At 35.3% G+C, this 18,014-nt stretch overlaps 1 long non-coding RNA gene across 5 annotated transcripts; it reads left to right on the top strand.

The window, feature by feature from the left end:
* The first annotated feature begins 8,815 nt into the window (after positions 1 to 8,815).
* On the top strand, positions 8,816 to 17,763 carry LOC110805464 (uncharacterized). Of its 5 annotated transcripts, none has more exons than XR_008926401.1 (4): positions 8,836 to 9,232; positions 12,631 to 14,313; positions 14,749 to 14,845; positions 17,394 to 17,763. It is a non-coding gene; the product is annotated as an uncharacterized lncRNA (long non-coding RNA). The 5 variants fall into 5 exon arrangements; XR_008926400.1 differs by having other exon boundaries at positions 12,631 to 13,980; positions 14,080 to 14,845; XR_008926399.1 differs by having other exon boundaries at positions 12,549 to 14,845.
* The last annotated feature ends 251 nt before the right edge of the window (positions 17,764 to 18,014 follow it).

Consider the following 18,014-nt stretch of genomic DNA (forward strand, 5'->3'; position numbering starts at 1 on the left):
CGGCTTCGTGCTGGGCCTTCGTCCGGCAAGCCTCGTCCGATGCTTATTCGTACGATACGCTTCCGATTAAATTTCCATTTCCGGAATCTATTTCCGATACGAACAATATTTAACATTTCCGATTCCGGAATTAATTTCCGTTTCGAACAAATATTTAATATTTCCGTTTCCGGAATTATTTTCCGATTCCGGCAATATTTCCGATTCTGACAATATTTCCGTTTCCGGTAATATTTCCGATTCTGGTAATATTTCCATTTCCAATAATATTTTCCGATACGTACCATGTTTCCGTTTCCGGCAACATCTACGACTTGGATAATATTCATATTTCCGATACGATCCATATTTCCATTTCTGGCAATATCATCGTTTCCGGAGTATTCATTTCTTGCCTGTGACGATCTTAGCTCCCACTGAAACCAAGATCCGTCGGTTCCGAATATTCATAGATGGAGTATTTAATGCCATTAAATACTTGATCCGTTTACGTACTATTTGTGTGACCCTACGGGTTCAGTCAAGAGTAAGCTGTGGATTAATATCATTAATTCCACTTGAACTGAAGCGGCCTCTAGCTAGGCATTCAGCTCACTTGATCTCACTGAATTATTAACTTGTTAATTAATACTGAACCGCATTTATTAGACTTAACATAGAATGCATACTTGGACCAAGGGCATTATTTCCTTCAGATTCGCATTTACCATAATCCTCTAAGTCAAATGGTTCTAGAATTCCTTCCTTTGGAAGTCTTTCTAAGCGTTTCAAGTTTATATGGCCTAATCGACAATGCCACAGATAGGTGAGATCTGAATCATCCTTTTTGGCCTTTTTGGTATTTATGTTATATACTTGTTTGTCGTGATCTAATAAATAAAGTCCATTGACTAATCTAGCAGATCCATAAAACATCTCTTTAAAATAAAACGAACAACTATTGTCTTTTATTAAAAAGGAAAATCCCTTAGCATCTAAGCAAGAAACTGAAATGATGTTTTTAGTAAGACTTGGAACATGGAAACACTCTTCCAGTTCCAAAACTAGCCCGGAGGGCAACGACAAATAGTAAGTTCCTACAGCTAATGCAGCAATCCGTGCTCCATTTCCCACTCGTAGGTCGACTTCACCCTTGCTTAACTTTCTACTTCTTCTTAGTCCCTATGAATTGGAACATAAGTGTGAGCCACAACCTGTATCTAATACCCAAGAAGTTGAATTAGCAAGTATACAGTCTATAACGAAAATACCTGAAGATGGAACGACTGTTCCGTTCTTCTGATCTTCCTTTAGCTTCAAGCAATCTCTCTTCCAATGCCCCTTCTTCTTGCAGTAGAAGCATTCGGATTCAGAAGTGGGTTGACTGACCTTCCTCTTTACAGATTTGGCGCCAGTTTGCTTAGTTGGGCTGGCCTTGTTGCCACCTTTCTTAGCATTCCTCTTCTTTCCAGATTTCTTGAACTTTCCCCCACGCACCATAAGCATATCCTGCTTATCACTTTTGAGCGTCTTTTCAGCGGTCTTCAGCATACCGTGAAGCTCAGTGAGTGTTTTGTCCAGACTATTCATACTGTAGTTCAGTTTGAACTGATCATACCCGCTATGAAGAGAATGGAGGATGGTGTCTATAGCCATTTCCTGAGAAAATTGCTGATCCAGCCGACTCATATTCTCAATGAGTCCAATCATTTTGAGAACATGTGGACTTACGGGCTCGCCTTTCTTAAGCTTGGTCTCAAGAATTTGCCTATGAGTCTCGAATCTTTCGATTCGAGCCAGATCTTGGAACATGTTCTTCAACTCACTGATGATTGTGAAAGCATCTGAGTTGATGAACGTTTTCTGCAGATCCGCACTCATGGTGGCGAGCATTAGACATTTCACATCCTTGTTGGCATCAATCCAACGATTGAGGGCTGCCTGAGTGACCCCGTCGCCTGCGGCTTCGGGCATCGCCTCTTCTAGGACATACTCCTTTTCTTCCTGCATAAGAACTATTTGCAAGTTCCTTTGCCAGTCAAGGAAGTTTTTCCCGTTCAACTTCTCCTTTTCGAGAATTGATCGAATGTTGAATGAATTGTTGTTTGCCATATTTAAAACTACAATTGAAAAGAATAAACAAATAAATAACCATTCACAGTTTCTCTTAATAAACTTAAATTCTAGCATACATGCATAATTCAATGTTTATTAAGCATTTTATTCAAGTTATGTGTTCCGCCAGGTGTGAATAAAATGATTCCAAGATCCTAAAATCATTGAAGAACTAAGCACAGTTTGTCGACTTAATCCTAAAACATCTTAGGTAAGCAAAAGCCTTTTGCTAATAGTCTAGAAACTATTCTTGGTTGATAGGTACGTCTAAGAATTTATTAGGTAAACCTATCGATTTTGCCACGACATAAAAGGACTCCTTACTTATATCGTTGAGTTTCACCAAAACTAACATGTACTCACAATTATTTGTGTACCTTGCCCCTTTAGGACCAATAAGTAACACCTCGCTGAGCGAAAACTATTACTAGATTGATGTAAAGGATATCCAAGCAAGTGTATATTTTGGCATGGCACCTTTTAACTCAATTTTTAAGTTTGGAACTTAAGGCTCTTACTATGTTGGTTAGATTTTAAGTGAACTAAAATCCTTAATCATGCAACATAATCAAGCTTTTGATCTCATGCATTTTAAGACATATTTAAAAGCAATAAATAACTTAAAACATGCATAAGATAAATGTGATCTAGTATGGCCCGACTTCATCTTGAAGCTTTAACTTCAAAGTCCGTCTTGAAAATCTCCGTGGGAGGCACCATTTTCTTCAAATAGGATAAGCTATAATTAAAACTAATTACAACTATTTGATGGTACGCAGACCATATTTGAATTGAAAAACAACTTTGGTACTTTAGACCAATTACATTCAAATTAATGGTACGCAGACCATATTTTCTATCCTATTTGGGCCATACTAGTCACTTCATAACCTGCAAAACAGTACATATACAATATATACCATTCACCCATTCATTATCATGAATGGCCCACATAGCTGGTTAGTAAAACACATTATGCATCACGTAAACATTTGCAGCAATTAATCAAGGGCACCAATAATCTACCAATTATTCAGTCCTTATTAATTCTAATCAAGTTGTTTTAACCTTAAGGATTTGTAGACCTAATCAAGAGTTTATGACTAAAAGGGCTCCCACTTAAACCAATAAATTCATATGCTTTACTAATTTTAAACATAAAAATGTATTTCTAGTCTAACCGGAAACATACAAATTTAATTAAAATTTAAAGCTCATATAAATTTATAATTGAATCCAAAAAGTTTAATTTAATTTCAGTCGTATTTAAATTAATTCATGATTTTAATTTTAGTAAAATAATTAGAATAAATAAAATTTATTATAATTACAATATTCAAAATTAAAATCCAAGAAAATAATTTAAATTATTAATTTTAAAATTAATTAAAATTACGTAAACTGAAAATTTCAAATTAAAATTTCAAAACGATCTAATCGTAACGCAACAACCCCACGCAACGTACGCCCATGGGACACACGCACACAGCCATCGCTGGCCATGTGCGCGCAGCCCATGCGCTGCGTCGCATAGCTGCTGCTGCTTTCCTTCGCAATGCATCACGCGAGCTGGTGCTCGCTGCGCGCGCACCAGCGCTCGATGCACGCGAGCCATCGCTCGCTGCGTTCGCTCGCCAGCGCTCGCTGCGCGCGCTCGCCAGCGCTCGCTTTATGCGGGCCAGCGCTCGCTGCGCGCTCTTGCCAGCGCTCGCTTTGTGCGAGCCAGCGCTCGCTGCGCGCGCTCGATCCTGCGAGCCATCGCTCGCTCCGCGAGGCATCGACGCTGGGCGGAGCACTCGTGGCACGCGAGCTTGCGCTCGCTGCGCGCGAGGCTCTGCACGCTTGCGCGAGGCAGTGCGCGTTGTGGCGCAGCTCGCTTGCTGCCCACACGCGACTGTTGTGCCTGCTTTCGCCCTCGCCCATTCGTCCATTGCTCACGGCCCACGACACAAGGCCGGGCTGCTGCCTTGTGCTCGTGCACTATGGCCTTGCTCATTGCATTTGTGCCGCATGGGCGACGAGCTCCCTTGCTCGTCGTCACATGCCCGCACTATACAACACCCCTTAAGGGTAACACGTAGCGTCCATTGCTTTGTGCGTGCAAGTTATATGAACGAATCGCATAAAATTTAAAAAATTTATATTTAAAATTAATGAAAAATTAATAAATAATATTAATTTCATAATTTTAGGGCGAAAAATCGAAAATTTATTATTCAATTGATTTCCGATTAACATGGATTCAAGTCTAGGTCATAAAAATTTAAAATTTATCATAAATTTACAATTTTTATGGTGGTTTTTAATCATAGGTATCTAATTAAATTATAATTAATTATGAAAATCAAATTAATTCTAAATTATTCTAATTTTCAACAAATTAATCATAATTACAAATTAGATTGCATAATTAACAAGGCTAGGCATTCAAACTTGTTAAACATATACAGTAGGTCAATCAAAAATTCAAGATTTATCAACAAGAATCGCAAATATTTAATTTAACATCTTAAATTTACGAAATTTTGCATTCGAAAAACTAAAACCTCCGAAAAGTCATAGTTAGGCTTCGAATTTGAGAATTCTGGGTTCGGCAGAAAAAATTTATTTTTGTCAAAATTTTAGAATGCATTTTACATGCGGAATTGACACAAAAATCACTCGATTTGGATGAGTAACGAAGAAACTGCCGAAAAACTGCGTACGTATAATTAAATAAACGCAATTTGCAATTAATTAACAATTACGAAAATTAATCACCCCTTTTAATTCTTGCAAATTTGTAATATTTGACCATGTTCATGCAATTTAGATTATGAAAATAATAAGAGGCTCGTGATACCACTGTTAGGTTATGATACATATGACAATTCATAAATCATGCGGAAAAACCATAAAGCCAGGAAAACATATTATTTACACATAATTATTTAGCATAGTTTAGATGCATACTCTTTGTTGCGTGCCTTCCCTAGGTGCGCCCGAACCGAACAAGAACAAGTCTTTAGGACTCCAAGTGTCGTCCCTCCGTAGATAGTCCACAGCACGTCCGGATCCGCCTTAAGATTGACCAACTAGAATCGCCCTTAAGGTACTATTATTTTCGGCACTTTATAGGCAAATGTGTGACTGAATTTTTCTCTCAAAAACTCACTTTGAATACTTGAATGCTCGATGTAAATATGTGACCCTAGGCACTTATTTATAGAGTTTATGGAAAGGAATTATAATCCTATTAGAATACAAATCTATTTAATTATAATCCTACTAGGACTCTAATTAAACAAACTTTATCTATTAGGATTAGATTTAATCATATTACGAATCCCGGTAGTCTTAGGATTCGAGTAGCACACACGAGTGGCGCACAAGCACCGCACACCCGCACGCAGGCCTTGCGGCCCACGCCGAGCGCACAGCGCAAGGCCCACTGTCGCAGCCTTGTCCGCGCGCGCGCCCAAGCTTCGGCTGGGCCTGGCTTTTGCGCTGGGCCTGGTCGTATGCTTGGCGTGTGGTTGTTGCGCTTGGCTTGCTGGGCGATGGCCCGGCTTCGTGCTGGGCCTTCGTCTGGCAGGCCTCGTCCGATGCTAATTCGTACGATACGCTTCCGATTAAATTCTCGATTCCGGAATTCATTTCCGATACGAACAATATTCAATATTTCCGATTCCGGAATCAATTTCCGTTTCGAACAAATATTTAATATTTCCGTTTCCGGAATTATTTTCCGATTCCGATAATATTTCCGATTCTGACAATATTTCCGTTTCCGGCAATATTTCCGATTCCGGCAATATTTCCATTTCCAATAATATTTTCCGATACGTACCATGTTTCCGTTTCCGGCAACATCTACGACTTGGATAATATTTATATTTCCGATACGATCCATATTTCCGTTTCCGGCAATATCATCGTTTCCGGAGTATTCATTTCTTGCCTGTGACGATCTCAACTCCCACTGAAACCAAGATCCGTCGATTCCGAATATCCATAGATGGAGTATTTAATGCCATTAAATACTTGATCCGTTTACGTACTATTTGTGTGACCCTACGGGTTCAGTCAAGAGTAAGCTGTGGATTAATATCATTAATTCCACTTGAACTGAAGCGGCCTCTAGCTAGGCATTCAGCTCACTTGATCTCACTGAATTATTAACTTGTTAATTAATACTGAACCGCATTTATTAGACTTAACATTGAATGCATACTTGGACCAAGGGCATTATTTCCTTCACTTTGAACCTGTCCCGGTGGGGGCAGAGTTAAAATGTTTTGCAGGTAGCAAGAGTTAGGTCTCAGTTCAGATTCAAGGTTCGTAGAGTTCTCAAATGGTATTATGTATCCAAGGTTGGATTGTGGATTCGCCAAATGTAATTTAGCTCCTAGAGTTTGTTAATGGGCTGTATGATTTCTTCTTAAAGCTTTTTAGTTTATATTTTGTGGGTTATATATCTGTATTGGAGTCGTAGTTAAAGTTAAGTTTCTTTGGTTTAAAGTTAAATGTGCTTAGAAGTAGCTCGTTAAGAGTAGGCTGTTGCAGTGACACCCTGGTGATGTTGCGGGATATGTTATATGTTGGAATGATGTCATTGAAGCAGGTGAAAGAGAATCTGACGTAATTTCCTAAACATTATTTTAGGTTGTCCATATTTAGGGGAAGTGCTGCCGAAATTTTTAATAACTAATTATGTTTATGGGTCTCGATTAGTGTCTTTGAGATAGGCTAAATCGTGATTAAATCTTTGAAGTTGTTTGAAGAGTTAAAGTTTGTTTATCAAGGTTTAAAGTTGTAATTACGTTGAGTTGTTTAAATTAAGACTAAGTGTGTTTAGAAAGCAGCTCGTTAAGGGTGGGCTGTTGCAGGTGGTATCAAACATTGAAGATGAATAGGAGTGTGAGAATGACAAGATAAATCTTAAGTTGTGAGTCTAATTAAGTTGATGTGATTATAAATCTAGAAACTTTGTGAGATGGTAGGTAAAGTTTGAAGCTTTTGATTCTAAATTGTTGTTTCAATAAAGGTTTATGTTTTCTTTCAACTAGGTCATACTCGAAGTATTCTATTAAGAATATGAAATGGAACTTGAGCATATATGGTAATTAAATGTCGTTATTAATAGTCGAATACTTATAAACGAGGGTTAGAATGATGAGTTTGGTCCGTGAAATGGTGATTGGAGATTTAAGGATTGATCGAGAATTATCATTTGAAAAGCATATATACTATGAAGTTTTCGCGTATTTGTTTGGTATTGTTATAGAAACTATTGAGAATTAAAATTGAAATTATAGTAGGAGTTGAAGGATTAGTAAAATGTTGGGATTTGAGCTAAAGATTATACTTTTTCATTTGTTTACTTGTTATTTGTTTGTTGTTTACTTGCTATGTGTTTGTACGTCTTTTTGTTGTTTATTTGAATTATTCGGATTTAAAGTCAAGTATTCATAGATTAAGTTTGGGTGATTTTAGTCATAGAGATTCAAGGTGAGATTGGAATTGGAAAAATAGTATTAGTAGTGTTGATATAGGTGTTGATCCATGTGTGTGAGTCTAATATACACTTCTCATTATCTTAACAGTAACTGTAAGAGTGCTATTTGAACTTTTGAAATAAAAATCCATTTTAAAGAGTATTTAAGGTGTCAACCAAATTCTTTCTAATTCTGTTTGTATATTGTGGTTGAACTTCTTATATAAATTCTTTTACATTAAAGTAATCTTAATAATAGTTGTGTTTCTTCCATAAGTCCGATTTCAATCTTAGAATCTCTACATTGCTCCTTTCTTTCCTTAGTGACTTCTTTCCATTTGATTCATTCAAAGCATCAACAATTTTACTCCTTTGATAGAATTTTGATCATAAAGATGGTGTATAACCCAATTCTATATAAATCTACTCTAAATTCTCTCTCTATGATATGATTAAGTACTTCTAACTCCAACCCCATCATTATCGCATATATTCGGTACCCCGTGCAACTCCAATCTATCTAGGGTTACCGAGTCTTTCTATCAACTGTTGTTTTTATGGTTTAAAGTTTGATCTTAAAATTTCTATACCGATTTATCATACCTTTTGATATCTATGATTTCGACGATCGGCTTTAGAAGGATAACTTCACTCCAAATGATCTAAGGTTATATGTTTTCAAGTTTCGAGGACGAAAACCATTTTAAGGGTGGTACCGTGTAATAGCCCAAAATTTTCAGTTGCTTTTAATTTGATCTTAAGTATGTTTATTAGCTTAATTTCGTTTTTCAATCACTTCTGAAATTGTAATAGCCCTGATTTTTTTTAAACAACTCTTAATCTCGTGTTAAGTATATTAATCGTCTTTAACTCGCTCTCAAAATTTACTTTTGAAACTAACTTGAGATTTTGGTCGATTGTAGCGATTTTATTCATTAGTGCGTTAATTTAGACTTTAAGTGTTATCTTTTAAACTACTCTTTGAAATTAAATTCTCGAATTTCACCCGAAATTTAATTTTCTGAAAGCTAATTCGTTTAAGGATTAAAGATTATGTAATTCTAAAAATTTAGTTTAAACTCAAAGATTAATTATGAAATTACGAATTATGTTTTTTAAAATCGAATTAGTGATACCATACTATTTCCGTTAATTGATTCTCTTTAAATCAACATTTTCTAAATAAAAGTGTTAAAGATTTTATTCAATTGTTTAAAGGTAATTATACTTAAGCTTCAAGAATAAGACCATCTTGCTAAATTAATTCATGTGTTTCTGCCTTCCTTTGCCAAGCGTCGGCCTCAGAAATTCCTAACTAGTTTCCCTATTGCCAAATGTTTTGCTGCTCCTTGATTAGTCACGACCAAGAACCCCATTTCTCTATTTCCAGGAAACTTCTAGAAACCTTCCCATCTTCTCTAACTCACTCATGCTCCTCTCTCTCCTCCACCCCGATCTCCCTCTTCCTCTCTACCACTCGGTCTCTCTCTCCTCTTCATTCCACCGCACCACCGCTCCTCCGTCTTCACTTCCGCGAGTGTTGTTGTGCGATGTCGTTGGTGCTGCTCCATTGTTTCTCTCACCCTCTCGTCCTCCCCTCGTGCTGCCGCCGCCGCACTGATGGCCACCAAATCCACCACCACCGTGTTTCACCATCAATTGGTAATGAACTTCAAACTTTCCCCTCAATTGATGTAATTAATTTTCCAATTTAACCCCAAACCCTAACTAAAGCAGATTATTATTATTAATTTTTTCTTTTTGGGTGCTCCGGCGTTTCTACTTTGGTGGTGTTGCGCCGCCCTCTCCGGCGCCGGCCACTCTTCTCCATCTTCCTTTCAACTTCATGGTTTGGTTGTTGTTGCTGGTCATTGCCTTGTTGTTGTTGCTACTTCGTGCTTCCTTTTCTCTGAAGTGTACAACTCAAAACCAAACCTTATTCCATCTAATTTTAAGTTTATTATGTTCCACTGTTATAATTATGAGAATATAATTTATTATTGAATTATTACTTTGGTTTGAATTAACAGATTTTGATAGTATATATGAGTATTTCGGGTTGATGTTTCTTGAAGCAAAGAAGAGTTTTAATATATAAATATGATTGAGTTTTCTAAATCGATTTTTATTAATCAAATAAATATTGTAATTATAGTTTTAATCATAGTCCATGCCTAGTTGCCCAAATCGGCTGGGTTAGTTTCAAAACTATGTTTTCGAAAATCATTCAAGATTCTAAAGAGTTCATCAAATGCCGGTTGATTCTAGTGAGTAGTTTATTAACTCAAGTCTTTCTTATTGAGGTAAATGATTGGAGAAGGGTTAAAGCGATTTGGATCATGGAGTTAATCGGAGGATGATGATCGGAAGAGGCTTGGGATTTATGTGTGGCGGTTCGAGATACACAACGTCCAACCATTTTCAATGTTGAAATCATATTTTAAGTCTACATATTATGTGTATATATGTATATGTATAGATTCTGAATTGTGCTTTGCAAATTTAATTATGCTTTGGAAATTGAATCGTGTTTTGCAAATCGAATTGCGCTTTAAAAATTTAAGTATGTTTTATGAATTGAACTATGTCTTGCAAATTGAATTGCGCTTTACGAATTTAAGTATGTTTATGAATTGAACTATATATATGTCTCACAAATTGAATTGTAATTATTTAAGAATCTTTATTCTTATGAATGAATATTGGTGCTAGTGGGAACCCAAGTGAGAGATGGTTTGAGTTAAGGCATTAAGCGGCCGGAGAATTGAGTTCATTGAGGATCTTGAGGTCGAACTTGGGAATCGTGAGATATGTGTATGAGTCAAAAGGTTAAGGGAGTGTAATTATGAGTTAATCATAAACGAATACATTAATGATCAAGTAAGAGTTCTTGCATAATGGAATTAGTTCTACTTGAGTCTCTAAGGAGTTGAGGTCTTCCTATTAAACTATACAAGAGATCCTAAAGTAAGATTTAGTGGAACCAAGGACTTCACTTCTAAACAATTCTAAGTTTTTGTTTTCAATGAAGGTCTATATTTTCACTCAACGGGTCATACTCGTTTTAAATTTCTTAAAGGACTTATGTTTGTCTTAATTAAGAGTTAATAATAGAAGAATTCTTTTAATATAGTAAATGACAATTTTTAAACTATTTGAGTACAACAAAAGCCGAGTTTTTAATGATTCTTGAATGAGTTGTTGTAGGGGTTTATAATCATTCTTAACAAGCCATATATATTTTAGAATTTCCTAAAAGTCACATGTTTTTCCTAAAACTATAAATTATGGAACTTAAACTAGCTTTGAACAATATTAAAGCGTTTAATGAACTTAAGAAATTGAAACTATATACTAAAGGTGTTATCAGTTTTGTTATAGGTTCTTTAAATACCGATAGTTTGCAAATAAGTAAATCTTTAACAAGTTTCTTTTTTTTTAAAAAGGAGAGTTTATTACAAAGAATAAAGATATATTTTGGAAATAAATAATCAAGTTCTCATGCTTTTGTAACCTATGAATTTGAAGTATAACCAATGGAAATTTCTATGAATAATAAAGTTTAGTTTGAGTAATTGAGTCTCATATAAACGTTTCTAAACTACATTTCAGGCACACTAAGATATAAAAGAATGAATTCGGATTTGAGGAAAGTATAAGCTAGCAATAACTTTAGGATCTTAAATGAATGTTACTCACTAACTATAGTTTAAGAATATGTCCAAGGATGAGGAGTGATTCTAAGTTAAGGAGAATAGTTGAGAAGAGTGTTCAGGCTTTAGTTAGAGCATTACAGTTTGATTAAGTGTAAGAGAAAGTGTCAGCAAATCTTGAGATTGATATTTAATAGGGTTGAGGATTTATTCTGAGAAATAAATTGAGTTGAAATATGATGAGAAATGAGAATGAAGCCAATACATGAGTAAGGGAATACGAATGATATTTTGGGAACGAAATTGCATAAATTGGTAATAAAATTCGTAAGTAGGGGAAAGTAGCCGTGTATGTTTTGCATAGTGCTCACATGCGTCGGTGGTGAAAAACATTTAAAGCGAGTGCTACAATCGTAGACTCGTAGTTCGGCGGGATAGACCCGTTAAAGCAGTTTGGCCGTAAAGCGAGTGCTACAAAAGTAGACTCGTAGAGGCGGGATAGACCCGTAAGCTCGGCGGGATAGACCCGTTAAAGCGGCTTGGCCGTAAAGCGGGTGCTACAAAAGTAGACTCGTAGAGGCGGGATAGACCCGTAATTAGGGACATGTCCTAGTTAAGTCTTGCAAGGGTATGCTTATCAGGAGGGTGACGACCCCCACCAAATAGAGACAGTTGGATGAATAACCCCTCTCTATTCGTGTTCACTTTCCCCAACAGTAAGCTAATATGTTGTGATTGAGTTAGCTATTATGCTGAGATTAAGTTGTTTGTTTTCGCATTGAGTTATAAAATTTCTTATGAATATCTATGTCTTCATTTGAATTGTGTATGAGAACTTCATGAAGAAAATCATATTACTATAGCAATGTTGTGCCCCTGAGTACCATATTGAGTCATGAATAATTATACCTTGAGTTTTAACCTTGTGGCAAAAAAACTATGGATTGGGAAAAGATTTGCTTATAATACTCGAGCTATCGTTATGAGTCATTGTCAAATTAGTTTATGATTGAAAATGATTAAGGGTATGAGAATGACAAGATGAATCTTAAGTTGTGTGTCTAATTCTGTTGATGTGATTGTAAATTTAGAAACTTTCTGAGATGGTAAGTAAAGTCGGAGTCTTTTGCGAATAACGCTAATTTATTGTTTATCCAAATCGTTGTTTGAATAATCGAGATTTCGCCAAATAGATTTCAAAGAGGTTATAACATTTTATCAAGTTATGTTTTCCCATTAAGTTTGTTAAGAGAAGTTTCTTTTCAAAACAAAACATAAAAACTAAAACAAAAATTATTTTGAGCCACCTAGCAAATGCATTTCAGGTTGGATGTGTGTACTCAGATTTTCGCTGATTTTGGTCTTTGAACCTGTCCTGGTGGGGGCATGAGTTAAAATGTTTTGCAGGCAGCGAGAATCGAGTCTCAGTTAAGGTTCAAGGTGTGTAGAGTACTCCAGGTGCCTTATATGTTTCAAGGCGGGCTTATGGATTCTCCAAGTGTATTTAAGTCTTTCCTAATTTGTTAATGGGTTGTATTATTTCTTTCTAAAGCTTTTTGGTTAATATTTATGGATTATATATCCTTGTTGAGTTGGGTGTCACCCTAATGATGATTTGGGAAATGTTATATCTTGGAACGAAGTTAAAGCAGGTGAAAGAAATTTGACATAATTTCCTAAACAATATTTTTAGGTTGTCCATATTTAGGGGAAGTGCTGCCGAAATTTCTAATAATTAATTAAGTTTAATTAAGACTTAATCTGTGATTAAATATTTAAAGTTGTTTGAAGAGTTAAAGTTTGTTTAGCAGGGTTAAAGTTGTAATTTCATTGAGTTTGTTTAAATTAAGACTAAGTGTGTTTAGAAAGCAGCTCGTTAAGGGCGGGTTGTTACAGGTGGTGTATATTTATAGTTTTAAACTCGCTCTCAAAATACTTCCTTTGAAACTAACTCGGGATTAAGGTCGATTGTTCGTAATTTAAACTATTCTTTGAATTAAGGTATCGAATTTAGCTCCAATTTAAAAATTTGAAAAAACTAATTCATTTAAGGAAACAGGCCCGAATTTTAAGCAATTCTCATTTTGCTTTTAAGTATAATTATTTTCTTAATCCCACTTTTACAACCGTTTAGAAACAAATTCTAGTTTACAATTTAAGTTTTTAGTAAAAATTGGATGTAAGTTTATTATTATCTATTAACTCAGTTTAAAGATTAATTTCCGAATTGTTGCAACGACTTGGAATTTTGGAAATTTATTAGATTAAATATTTTATTATTTAAGTTATTATTGTTTTCTTTGACCTCGAAAATTTAATATTATGATTCGCATTTTATTCATTGAACTAGTGAAATTATTTTATTTTAATGAGTTACTCTTATTAAGTCAATGTAGCTGATCGAATTTTATTTTATAAGTTTGCCTAGTGTTTAAGTGATTGTTAATTATGTTCTAAATTTCTCTAGAAACTCACCCTCACCCCCTCTCTCACCCGACCTCACCCCCTCTCCTTCCCTTCACTCGATTTTCTCTCTCCTTCCCTCTGCTTCTTTGCGCCGCCGCACCGTCAGCCTTGCCGGCCGTGCCGTTCTCACTAGCGGCGTTGGTGCGGTTGTTGATGAGGTTGTTTGTTGGTTGTTGTTGTTTTGATTTTGTTGTTGCTGCTCTTCTTTCTTGTCTCTCCTCCATCTCCTCCTTGGTTCGCCGCCACCATGGTGGTTGTTGTTGCTGTCGCTTCTACTACTTCAAGAAATGGGTAATTCTCTAGCCTTTTCTATTAATTATTTGAGTTGATCAAAACCCCAATTAAGAAAACCCTAACCTCCGTTTCTTGATTTCTCTCTCCTCTATTGAGGTCTTGCGCCGCCTTCTCCCGCCGCCGGTGCCGTCCTCTCCATCTTCCTGAGATTGTTATGGTGCGGACGTTGTTGTTGTTATATTTGCACTCCCCTGCTGCATTTTCTCTCCTCATGATGCGGCTTCAACAATCGCCTCCGCACCTCGACCGGAGCGCCACCTCTAGAGCTCTGCCGTGCTTCTATCTCTAGTTGTTGTTGTTGCTATTCCGTGCTTCCTATTTCTCTGAAGGGTATGACTCAGATTCAACTAATGTTTGTGTTATTACATTAAAATTTTAGTATCCAATTCAACTCTTATAATGGTGAGAATATAAATTATTATTGAATTATTACTTTGATTACTTGAAAATGATTTTGATTTTTAAATTAAGTTGATTTTGATAATATATTTGAGTAATTCATGTTTATTTTTCTTAATACAAAGAAGGGTTCTAATGCAGAAATATGATTGAGTTTCTAAATGGATTTTGCTAATTAAATAAATATTATAATTATCGTTTCAATCATAATCCGTGTCTATCAACCCAAATTGGTTTTCTTGAGGTAGAATATGTCATGTTCATTTCAAAACTATGTTTTCGAAAATCATTTAAGATTCTAAAGAGTTCATCAAGTTCTAGCTTATTCTAGCGAGTGGTATGTTAATTTAAGTGTTTCTTGTCGAGGTAATATATTGGAGGATGGTGAAAGAGATTTGAATCATGGAGTGAGGTGGAGAATGATGATCGAAGGAGATTTGGGATTTATGTGTTGCAATGCGAGGTACACATCATCCAACCAACTTCAATGTTTGAAAATATATCTTGTGTTTAAGTATCATGTATATATGTATGTATAGATTGAATGTCATTTTGCGAATTGAATGTTACTTTGCGAATTAAATTGTGTTTGGCAAAACTGAATTGTATTTACAAATTGATTTGTTCTTTGCAACTTGAATTGGATTGTAGTGCTTTTATGAATCACGATTCATTTAAACGAAAGTTTGTGTCAATGAGAACCCAAGTGAGAGATGGTTTGAGTTGTGGCATTGAGCGGCTAGAGAATAGAGTTCATTGAGTATCTTGAGGTCGAACTTAGAAATCGTGAGATGTGTGAAAAAGTCAAAAGGCTAAGAGAGTGTTAATTAAGAGTTAATCATAAGTAAATACGTTTATGATCAGGTAAAAGTCCTTGCATAATGGAATTAGTCCTACTTGAGTTTCTAAGGAGTTGAGGTCTTAGTGTTAAACTACATAAGAGATCCTAAAGTAAGATTTAGTGGAACCAAAGATATCGCTTTTGATTCTAAATTCTTGTTTCAGTAAAGGTTTATGTTTTCTTTCAACTAGGTCATACTTGTTTTTAATTTTCTTAAAAGACACTTGTTTTCTTAATCAAGTGTTAATAATAAAAAGAATTCTTTTAATGTAGTAAATGAGAATCTTTAAACTATTTTAAGTATAATAAAAGCGGAGTTTTAAATGATTCTTGAATGAGTCGTTTCAAGGTTTTATAATCTTTCCTAACAAGTCATATTTATTTTGGAATTTCCTAAATGTCACATGTTGTTCCTAAAACTATGAATTATGGAACTTAAACTAGCTTTGAACAATACTAAAGTGTTTAATGAACTTAAGAGTTGAAAAAATAAACTAAAAATGTTTTCGGTTTGTTTTAAGTTCTTTAAATACATATAGTTTGCAAATAAGTAAATCTTTGACAAGTTTTATAAAAGAAAGTATTGTAAAGAATAACAATATACTTTAAAATAAATAATCACGTTTTCATATTTTAGTAACCTAATAGTTTGAAATCTATCGAGAGGACATTTCAATGAATACAAAAGATTATGTTTGAGTAATTATGTTTCATGTAAATATTTTATAAAATACATTTCAGGCACACTAAGTTATAAAAGAATGAATTCGGATTTGAGGAGAGTATAAGCTATTGATAACCTTGTGATCTTAAATGAGTGTCACTCACTAGCAGTCAATTATTAATCAATAGTCTAAGAGTATAACTAAGGGTAAAGAGTGATTCTAAGTTAAATGGGAATAGTTGTGAAGAGTTTCCAAATTTTAATTATATTGTTACGGTTTGATTAGGTGTAGGAGAAAGTGTCAGCAAGTCTTGAGTTTGAGGTTGAAATCGGGTTGAGAAGTCATATAAGATAGAAACTGAGTTGAATATGATTGAGGAAGAATTAATGCATGAATAAGGGAATGCTAATGATATTTTGAGAGCAAGATTGCTTAAATTGGTAATAAGATGCTTAAGTAGGGGAAAGTAGCCGTGTATGTGTTGCATAGTGTTTACATGCGTCGGTGATGAAAAACATTTAAAGCGAGTGCTACAATCGTAAACTCGTAGTTCGGCGGGATAGAACCGTTAAAGCGGCTTGGCCGTAAAGCGAGTGCTACAAAAGTAGACTCGTAGAAGCGGGATAGACCCGTAGTTCGGCGGGATAGACCCGTTAAAGCGTCTTGGCCGTAAAGCGAGCGCTACAAAAGTAGACTCGTAGAGGCGGGATAGACCCGTAGTTAGGGACATGTCCTAGTTAAGTCTTGCAAGCGTATGTTTATCAGGAGGGCGACGGCCCCCACCAAAGAGAGACAGTTGGTCATAGCGAACCCTCTCTATTCGTGTTCACTTTCCCCAACAACAAGCTAATATGTTGTGGTTGAGTAAACTATTATGTTGAGATTGAGTTGTGTGTTTTCGCATTGAGTTATAAATTTCTTATGAATATCTATGCCTTTATTCGAATTGTGTTGTGAGAATTTTATGAAGAAAATCATATGACTTTGGCAATGTTGTGCCTATGCGTACCATATTAAGTTATGAATAATTATATGTTGAGTTTCCACCTTGTGGAGAAAACTAAGGATTGGGAAAAGATTTACTTATAACACTCTAACTATTGTTATGAGTCATTGTCGAATTAGATTATGATTGAAGATGATTAGGAGTGTGAAAATGACAAGATGAATCTTAAGTTGTGAGTCTAATTCAGTTGATGTGATTATAAATCTAGAAACTTTGTGAGATGGTAGGTAAAGTTTGAAGCTTTTGCGAGTAATGCTATTTTATTGTTTTCCAAATCGTTGTTTGAATAATCGAGATTTTGCCAAATAGATTTCAAAGAAGTAATAACACTTTATCAAGTTCTGTTTACCAATTGAGTTTGATAAGCGAAGTTGCTTTTCAAAACAAAACATAAACACTAAAACAAAAATTATTTTGAGCCACCTATCAATTTCAGGTTGGATGTTTGTACTCAGATTTTCCCTGATTTTGTTCTTTGAACCTGTCCCGGTGGGGGCAGAGTTAAAATGTTTTGCAGGTAGCAAGAGTTAGGTCTCAGTTCAGATTCAAGGTTCGTAGAGTTCTCTAATGGCATTATGTATCCAAGGTTGGATTGTGGATTCGCCAAATGTAATTTAGCTCCTAGAGTTTGTTAATGGGCTGTATAATTTCTTCTTAAAGCTTTTTAGTTTATATTTTGTGTGTTATATATCTGTATTGGAGTCGTAGTTAAAGTTAAGTTTCTTTGTTTTAAAGTTAAATGTTCTTAGAAGTAGCTCATTAAGAGTAGGTTGTTGCAGTGACACCCTGGTGATGTGGCGGGATATGTTATATGTTGGAATGATGTCATTGAAGCAGGTGAAAGAGAATTTGACGTAATTTCCTAAACATTATTTTAGGTTGTCCATATTTAGGGGAAGTGCTGCCGAAATTTTTAATAACTAATTAAGTTTATGGGTCTTGATTAGTGTCTTTGAGATAGGCTAAATCGTGATTAAATCTTTGAAGTTGTTTGAAGAGTTAAAGTTTGTTTAGCAAGGTTTAAAGTTGTAATTACGTTGAGTTGTTTAAATTAAGACTAAGTGTGTTTAGAAAACAGCTCGTTAAGGGTGGGCTGTTACACTTATAGTGGGTAAATACA

This window comes from Spinacia oleracea, chromosome 1 (genome assembly GCF_020520425.1).
Source record: "Spinacia oleracea cultivar Varoflay chromosome 1, BTI_SOV_V1, whole genome shotgun sequence".
NCBI lineage: Eukaryota > Viridiplantae > Streptophyta > Magnoliopsida > Caryophyllales > Amaranthaceae > Spinacia > Spinacia oleracea.